This window comes from Chrysemys picta, chromosome 12 (genome assembly GCF_011386835.1).
Source record: "Chrysemys picta bellii isolate R12L10 chromosome 12, ASM1138683v2, whole genome shotgun sequence".
NCBI lineage: Eukaryota > Metazoa > Chordata > Testudines > Emydidae > Chrysemys > Chrysemys picta.
The window spans coordinates 24,648,049-24,657,863 of NC_088802.1; positions in this window are offsets into that span (position 1 = coordinate 24,648,049).

A 9,815-nucleotide genomic window follows, 5' to 3' on the forward strand; every position below is an offset into this window, starting at 1 on the left:
TGGGGTTGATAAGACCCCTTTCCTTCCTCCTCCCTCCCCCTGGGAGCATTCTTAAGCGGGAGGGTGTGTGGTGGGGCAAGTGCCCCACCCCCATGTGAGAGGGGGCTAGAGAGCCTGCGCAGGCTGGCAGCCTATCAGGAAAGGGCTTACTGAAAGCCAATCAGGGCCCAGATTGGAGGGAGCCAATCAGGGCCAGGCTCAGCCCTATAAGAAGGCTGCTCTGGAACGGAGTAGTCAGTCTGTCCCAGTCCTTCAACAGGGGAAGGTCTGTCTCCAGGGTGGGAGACTAGCACCCGGGACAGCGCAGGGCTGGGCAGGCCCGGGGGAGCAGAAGGAAACTCCAGCCCAGTGTCTGCCAGGCTGCAGGCCCTGAGGGGAAGGACCTAGCCGGTGCGAGGGGCCTTAGGGGAAGCGGTCCAGGGAAGCAGACAGACAAGGGGAGAGAAAGAGGACAGCGATGCTGCCGCTAGAGGGTCCATGGGCCGGGACCCAGAGTAGACGGTGGGCCTGGATCCCGCCCCCTTCTCCCCTTGCAGTACACCCAGCCATTGGCCATAGGGAGTGGCCATTATAGATCACGCCAAATCCCTGACAGGAGGGATTAGACTTTGCGGTGTTTGGTTGACAACGGTGGCTGGACACAGAGACTGCTGATTGACCCCCGCATCCCCTTCCCCCGGAAGGGGGTGTGGCTGGACTAAGAGGCACTGCTGGAGGGCAGTGGTCCGGAAGAAGCCGCCGCGAGTTGGTGAGCGACGTGGGTTAAGAAGCCAACCGAGGACAAGACAATGGGCAGGATACCACCGAGAGGAGACGCTCCACTGGACTGAGCTAATTCCTGGAGTAAGCAGTAGGAGGTGCCGTGGTGGTGAGTCCCAACCTTGTTACAGAAGGACAGAGTTAAAAGTTAATCAAATCTCATGAATTAATTCCATAAATATTCAGAAACTCCCTCTCTCTCCTGGTTTCAGGCTGAAATTTTAAGACGAAATGTAGATTTCTGAGCTAAGTGCCAGGAGTCTCAATCTGAGGACAGAACATTGCTCTGATGGGGGAAAAGGGTGCTGTATGTGGATACCAATGACTACTATAACAGCCCATTTCTCTGGTAGCCAATACTAATAAACAGAGAAATGATCTGATCTGCCATATCATATACCATCTAGTGACATACCAGAGCTTAACAATGATGCTTAAATGCAGTATTTCACTTCTGACAATGGCCAGAATCATGCCATGTCTTAGGAGACAAAATCAATAAATACATCAACTGAATTCTTGGACTGAGATTTCCAATGTGGTCTAGTGTCTTTAGGCACCGATCTTCTGTAAGAATTAATGGAAATAAATCTAATAATATATCCTGGTATATTCAGCTTTTCAATTCTCTGTAGGAAAAGAAACAATTTTCACCCCCTCACAAGAAATCACTTTGTCATAATTTATGAAGTGGAGTAAATTCTCCCTTAGTTCCTGTGATGGTTATGTGGTGAGGGACTGGCAGTGCCTTTTCTGTTTCCCGACATTAACTATGTAGCAGTAATAAAATACAGCTCTTTGGAGGGTGGGTTTTAGGAATGGGCAGAAGCAGACTGATGTGCAACCCTAACTGGGGAGTGACACTCCCCATTCCATAATAATAATACAGGAACAAGAAAGGCACTGGAGTGGGGGAAAGATGCTGTCCCTGAACTCAGAGTCTAGAAACAATCTTGCATGTGTGATCCAGGCTAGTGAGCATCACCACTCACCACTCCATTGAAGATGGGAGACATTCCAGAAGACTTTGAAAAGGACAAATATAGTGCCCATCTATAAAAATGGAAATAAGGACAACCTGGGGAATTACAAACCAGTCAGCTTAACTTCTGTACCCGGAAAAAGATAATTGCTTAATTATTTGCTCTATCAATTGGCAAATACCTAGAAGATAATTAGGTGATAAGTAACAGTCAGCATGGATTTGTCAAGAACAAATCATGTCAAACCAACCTGAGCGCTTTCTTTGACAGGGTAACAAGCCATATGGATGGGGGGAAGTGGTAGTTGGTATATCTTGACTTTAGTAAGGCTTTTGATACTGTCTTGAATGACCTTCTCAGAAACAAATTAGGGAAATACAACCTAGATGGAGCTACTATATATATATGCTGAGTGCATAACTGGTTGGAAAACCATACCCAGATAGTAGTTATCAGTGGTTCAGAGTCATGCTGGAAGGGCGTAATGAGTGGGGTCTTGCAGGGATCAGTTCTGGGTCCAGTTCTGTTCAATATCTTCATCAATGATTTGGATAATGGCATAGAGAGTACATTTATAAAGTCTGCAGATGATACCAAGCCAGGAGGGGTTGTGAGTGCTTTGGAGAATAGGATTAAAATTCAAAATGATCTGGACAAACTGGAGAAATGGTCTGAAGTAAATCGGGTGAAATTCAATAAGGACAAATGCAAAGTACTTCACTTAGGAAGGAACAATCAGTTGCACACATACAAAATGGGGAAAAAACTGCTTAGGAAGAAGTACTGCGGAAAGGGATCTGGGGATCATAGTGGATCACAAGCTAAATATGAGTCAGTGTATCACTGTTGCAAAAAAAGCAAATCTCATTCTGGGATGTATTAGCAAGAGTGCTGTAAGCAAGACAGGAAAAGTAATTCTTCCGCTCTACTCTGTGCTGATTAGGCCTCAACTGTAGTATTGTGTCCAGTTCTGGGTGCCACATTTCAGGAAAGATGTGGACAAATTGGAGACAGTCCAGAGAAGAGCAACAAAAATGATAAAAAGTCTAGAAAACATGACCTACGAGGGAAGATTGAAAAAATGGGGTTTGTTTAGTCTGGAGAAGAAAAGACTGAGAGGGGACATAACGGTTTTCAGTACTTAAAAGGTTGTTACAGGGAGGAGGGGAAAAAATTGTTCTCCTTAACCTAAGAGGACAGGACAATGAGCAATGGCCTTAAATTGCAGCAAGGGCGGTTTAGACTGGACATCAGGAAAAACACTTAAGTGGTTAAGCACTGGAATAAATTGCCAAGGGAGGTTGTGGAATCTCCATCATTGTAGCAGATTGGACAAACACCTCTCAGGGTTTATCTAGATAAAACTTAGTTCTGCTTTGAGTGCAGGGGACTGGACTAGATGACCTCTCTAGGTCCCTTCTAGTTCTATGATTGGAACTCACACTAAGCCGGATCCTCAGCTGGTGTAAATCAAGGTAGCTTTATTTGTGTCAGAGGACCTGTCACAAACATGGATCTCACACTCCATCTCTATGAAATTGTGCTGTGAATGCTGACCGGCACTGCAGTGGGAAGGTGAGGCTAAAACTGTTAATATTCACCTGAAGAAGAGCTCTGTGTAGCTCAAAAGCTTCTCTCGTTCTCCACCACAAGTTGGTCCAATGAAAGATATTACCTCACCCACCTTGTCCCTCTAATATTCACAAATCGCATTCAAGCCCCTGTTTGGAAGGTGGTATAGAAATGCAGTTAGGAAGATGGTGCTCACCTGTAACTACAAGACAGCCCAAGCTTGAAGTGATGAGCTCTTGTTTCTCAGGGTTCAGGGGCCAGGATTCAGGATCCTCAGTTTCATGGTCCTCTTTCTGCGGAAACTGGGAGAAGGTAGAATGGGGATCTTCTGTTTCCCCTACCCCTTACTCCAAGAACAAGGGGGGCATGCAACAAAATGAAAAGGTGGGCAACTTAAAATCTATAAAATGAAATACTTGTTCACCCAAAGTGCAATTAAACTGTGGCACTCACTGTGATGCTGGCAGACCCAGTGTTAGCTCATGCCAAGGTCCCCCGGTCTCAGCAGGACACTAACAGATACAAAGCAGGAATGAGTCTGGCTCACTTGTGGATTAATATTAATAATATGGGTATTAGAATTATAAGAAAGTGTTGAATGCTTGTCAGTTGCTACCTGCATTAATCATTAATCTCCCCTGTAATGTCTGTTCCATATTGTAATTCAATATTTGAGCGGTTGTAGTGAGCTTCTGTGAGTATGAATCACCACAAGAGAGGGACATTAATGAGTGTGAAGAATTGGTCTTCCACAGACATGAAGCCTCTCCTGAAAAAGGAAATCCATCCTGTACCAGATCGAGTGACCAGATACCAAGTGTGAAAAATCAGGACAGGAGATTGGGGGGGGGAGGGTAGTAGACACCTGTATAAGACCAGGGCCGGATCTGGCTTTTTGGTCGCCCCAAGCGCGCCAAAAAAAAAAAAATGGGGCGGCCACAACGGCAAAGCAAAAAAAACAGAGCGTGGGTTCAGGGGGACCGGCTAGCGGAGGGAACGGGCGGGAGAGAGAGAGAGAAGGGGGGTGGCCAGGGCTACAGCAGGGGCGCTAACATGCAGCCCCTCCCGCCGCGCCGCCACCTGCTGGAAGGGCTCCGCTCCGGTCGGTGGGGACGGAAGGACGAGGACTGCGTGCCAGGCTTGCTGCAGGGTGCTCCCGTCCTCCGGTCCCCTGCGCCGCCACCCCCTACAGGTCGGCCGGAGCGGAACGAAAAAAAATGTGGCCATGCTGCCCTAGGATTGGGCGGAATGCTGCCTCGAACAATCTGCCGCCCCAAGCACCAGCTTGCTCAGCTGGTGCCTGGAGCCAGCCCTGTATAAGACAAAGTCCCCAATATCGGGATTGTGCTTATAAAATTGGAACATCTGGTCACCCTAATACCAGGTGTGCTATGGGTGGATATTCCAACTGGAATTTCCCTACAGCTGGATTTAGAAACCATCAACAAAAGGACTAGAGACTTATTGTTCTGCTCTCCTCCTTATGAAGATGAATCATGTGAGTGGTCTGAGTTTGCAGCTCAGAGCAGATGGCAGGAGGGGGATAAAAACCCCAAACAAAAGGAATTAGGGATCTCTAGGCTGCTTGGATGCTCAGGGCAGGGTGTTTCTAGGCATTAGCAAGAGATCCCCAGCGGCTTAGCCTGGGTTAGCCCTAAAGGTCACATACAGCTTGCTGCTGAGAGAAGCCTGTATTACCTTTTGAAACCTTAGACTGTGACTCATTCATGGGTCTGTTTTCTTGCTTTAACCTTTGTAAATAACTCTCATTTCCTTCAGGGCCGGCTTTAGCAAGTGCGGGGTCCGATTTGTGGGGCTTGTACTCATCGGGCGGTGCTCCCAGTCTTCAGCGGCATTTCGGATTGCCACGCTCCAGCCGGGGTTGCAGGCCATAGGGTTGCTGGGCTCCAGCCGGCGCTCCAGACGGGGGAGCAGGGCCACTGGGCTTCCAGTGGCGGAGCAGGGCCACAGAACTTGCTGCACTCCGGTCAGGGGAGCGGGGCTGGGGGGCTTGCAGGGCTCGGGCCGGGGGAGCAGGGCAGCGGGGCTTGCCGCGCTCCAGCTGGGGACACGGGGCCTTCTTAGGTGCAGGGCCCAATTCCGGGGAATCGGTGGAATCAGCCGAAAGCCAGCCCTGATTTCCTTTTCCTATTTAATAAATCCTCCTATACAGTAGTTCACTATAGGATTGGCTCCCAGTGTCATTTTGGCGTGAGACCTAAAGTGCAATTGACCTGGCGGAAGTCAGGAGTAACCTGAATATTGCTGTGATTCTTGGCGTAAGGGGCCATGTACCACAGATACGCTCACCTGGGGGGCAGGACAGACCAAGAGGACTTTCTGGGGAGACTCTGTCAAGGCTGTTTTAAGTGCCTGAGGAGTTTGCACTCGGTGCAGTTCGTTGGTGCAAATCTAAGTTTAGACCTGACAACCAATGAGGGGTTTGTGCCCTGGTTTGTAACTGTCTGTCCTGAGTTTGGCACTCACACTCTTGCATCCCCATTGGGAGCATCACACTCACTGCCACAGGAAGTCCTTGATATGAAGGACTTAACTAGATTCCAGAAGAGATTGGATGATCCTGATAGCCATATAAATATCCAGTTATCATAATTAATGGCAACAATAGAGATTGGCTTAACCCCCAAAACATGAGGTTTTAATATCTATTCCAAACTGAGCTATTCTAGACCAACATGACACATGTGAGGAGAGACTATCCCAGAACTGCTATTGCAGTGTTCTGACATTTGCCTCTGAAACAGCTAGTCCTGCTCGCTCTCGGAGAACGGTACTGGACAGGTTGGTCCTTAGGTCTGATCTAATCTGGCAATTCCTATATTACTACGTTCTCTTAAAGTGATCCAGCGAAACCCCAAATTCCAGCTAGTTCAAGAAGCTACACTTTTGATATTCAGCCTCTGACAGGCTGTTCCCTGAAAAAAGTTGACCTGGCGCAGATTACTTCAGAACACTTTTTGGTGAAGATCGATACAAAGAAATCATTTGAGAGGAGATTGTCAAACTGTCTATAGGATTGGGACATTAATTCTAATTGGCGATTAGGACACCCAATTCCTAGGTGCCTTAAATCTCAACCACAGCAGCTCTGCAATGTGTATCTTATTTATTCCTGGGTTCAGCTGACTCATGGATTCTCTTGCAACCTGCCTGACTCAGATATAGTGAAACAGTTTTAGTTATTTACTTTTAACTAAAATCATTTGTTCTTCAAATTCCCTCTCATCCTCCTAATTTCATTCTTATACTTCACCCACCTAACATGCCATTTTAATGTTCCTTTCTATCAGCTTCACTTAGTTTTGATTTCCATTATTCTATTCCAGGCTTCACCCTCATTATCTTGAGCCAGATCCTTAGCTGAGGACCTTTCACAAGACATGTATCTCAATTTCCCCATTGTTAAATGGTGCTATTAATACTGACTGGCACTGCTGTGGGAAGGTGAGGCTAAAACTGCTAATATTCCCAGAGACAAGGTGAGTGAGGTAATATCTTTTATTGGATCAACTTCTGCTGGTGAGAGGGACAAGCTTTTGAGAGTTAGAGATCTTATCTCTCTCTCCAACAAAACTTGGTCCAATAAAAGATATCACCTTGTCTCTCTAATGGCCTGGGACCAACACGGTTACAACAACGCTGCCAATTATTTTCACAAAGCACATTCCTGCCCCTCTTTGGAAGGTGATATAGAAACACAGTCAGGAAGATGGTGCTCACCTGTAACCACAGGACAGCTCAAGCTTTGAGTGATTACCTCTTATTTCTCAGGGTTTGGCGGCCAGGACTCGGTTTCTGTCCCTGAGGTAATTGGGTCTCATCATTCTATAGAAACTGGATCTTCTCAACAAAGACACCTGCATCTACCTGAATGGACAAGTGGCTGCTGTGATCTGTCTTAGAACATGTTCTTCCCCCTCCACTTACAAAGTGCAGAGTCCTCATATTTGGCTGCGTCTCCCTTGATTCCGCCTCTGAAGAGGTTGAGCCTGGGGAGTCAGCTCTGTGTTTTCTGTGCAGACAGTAAAATCCACCAACCTCCCTCACCCAGAGGAATCTTCTTTCCGATACCAGCTGTATGAGGTCACTGCTCTGCATGGCTGAAATGTAATGCAGCGCCCCTGGAGTCCATGGCCATAGAAAGCCTGAGACTACTCAGCAATCTTTGCTCATGTCAATTGTACCATTGTCTTCAGTGGAACAATTGCATGAGGAAAAAATGGCTTAGATGACTGAAGCCTGCTAGATTGGGTGCTGAAGCCAATTTAACAGACTCACTGGAAACTGAATGTAAAGTAAGTTTAATACATAGTTTGCAACTGAAAGATTTGGATGAAAGAATCTCTCTCTCCCACTTACACCCTGTAGCGAGGCAGTCTGTCCCCCTGCCACCCCGGAGAGGGCCGAGCCTCTCTGGACACCAAAGTGGGCGGAGCCAGCAAACCCTGCACCCACTCCTCAGAGATCAGGGCACAGGACAGGAAGTATAAAAGCCCGACTCCAGATCTCACTTGGAACTCAACCACCGGAGTGACCAGACGCTTGTGGCCTAGCTCTCGATGGGAAGACCATGGCGATCGACGGCCGACACGAGAACTGGCCAGAGCAGCCAATGCCTGATGGTAGCCTGAGCCCAGAGACGCTGCCAAGCTTACCGCTCACCTGTTACCCCAAGGAACTGCCAGGCCTACCGCTCGCCAGCTACCCCGAGGAGCCCATGGTGTGTGACCCCATGGAGGATGGCCTCAGGACCCAGGTACCTCTAGAGGGGGAGATAGAAAGTAGCCCGGGGGCAGCCGACCCAAGTGTGGCTGCAACACTGCCAGAGCCAATGTCAGTGTGTTGCAGCCAGGATCCCCACTGACACAGCAGCGGGTCTTCTGCCGCTGCTAAGGCCCCGGGCTGGGTTGCAGTGGAGTGGGTGGGCCTGTGTGTCCCCCCCCCACCCCCCCGCCAGCCACCTTGCAGGTGGCAGTCTCCCCCTCTCCCCGGCTGCTCAGAGCCAGGAGCCTGGGGCTTGCTTTTGAACCTGTTTGCTCAGCCTCTGCCTGAGGGCCTGAGCTACTGACTGTTTGTTGCCCGCCCTGATCCAGGGCCTGGGCTTGCTACTATTGAACTGTTTGCTCAGCCCTTGCCAGAGCTGCTGACTGTTTGCCGCACAGCCAAGCTAATTCCCCGACACACCTGACCAAAGTAGCGAGGCGGTCTGGCTCCCCGCCACCCCGGAGAGGGATGAGCCCTGACCGAACAGCCTACACACCCCCAATGGAAATATTTTTCCCAAGGAACTTTGATGTTATCGGTAATTACTAATGTTGGTTTATTTAACAATATTCTCACCCTTCTACTGAGCGGTAGCAGAATTCAGGATCTTGCAGATTGGTTTCCCACTGGAAAACCAGTGATGTAGAGTCTGGGTAATTTCTTAATGTAATGTTTTTGTTTTTACACTATAGACATCAGTCCTGGAACAGAGGTAACTACAGACAACATGCTGGAATCCTCCTTTTAGGGATCTCAGCCCATACATCAGGAGCAGGACTAGCATGCAAGGACCTTCTCCCACACAATACTTTCAGCCCAGGACCCTAAGGATGAAAGCTGGGTTATCACCAGTGCGTGGGAGCTGGGCAGGGCAGGGTACTTCTCTGTATGACCTCTCTGACAAGTGTAGCTGTGATTCTCTCTAATGCTGTTGCATCATGAACTGACGTCCCATATTTTCCATGCAACAGCCCTCCAGTCTGTATCCTAATAGCTATTGCAATAGCGTCTCTATAGCTCCAGTGTCATTCCTGGGATGTGCCCTGTGGGTTGCCTGACCATTCTGTGTGTTGGATTCTCATTTCTGAGAGGTTCCTGCCTCTCCCAAAGGAACAGAAAATAAATCATTTGAAATGGGAAAGGAAATCTTCAGGATTCTCAGTCTACTGAGGTGATGCACAGTGCCCACGTTTGGGGGAAACACTGTTTTAAAGTAAACTTCTTAGGTTTTCTGATCTTTGCTTTGGCCAATGTTCATCCCAAGCATCACTGAGTCCTCAAATCTGTACCTGCAAAAGTGCCAGAAAGATTGTAGAAATGACAGTTTGGAAAAGTTTTCCATAAATGTGTCCTTTTATAGTCAGCTCTTTTTAAGCCCCTCCCTGGTGACAGAACGGAACCTGGACATTTGGAGGCTGCCTAACTAGTCTCCCCTGGTCTTAGTGACTCAAGAGTGAGGGAGTGGGACAATGTATTTGAACTCATGTCCTAGATGGAAATATCTGGGGTGTGAAAAGCAGAGAGAAGCTGTGGTGTCTAAGCATTGACAGTCTAGGAATTGGGATGCCTGCGCCTTTAAGAACACAGCCCCGGGAATCTGCCCTCTTCTCCAGCACTGACATGCAGTGTCCTGTGAGGAGAACTAAAAAAGCCTCTGTCCCCTGCATACCCCTATATTTGCAAAAACAGCAGGGGGTCAACTGTTAGCACCTCTCC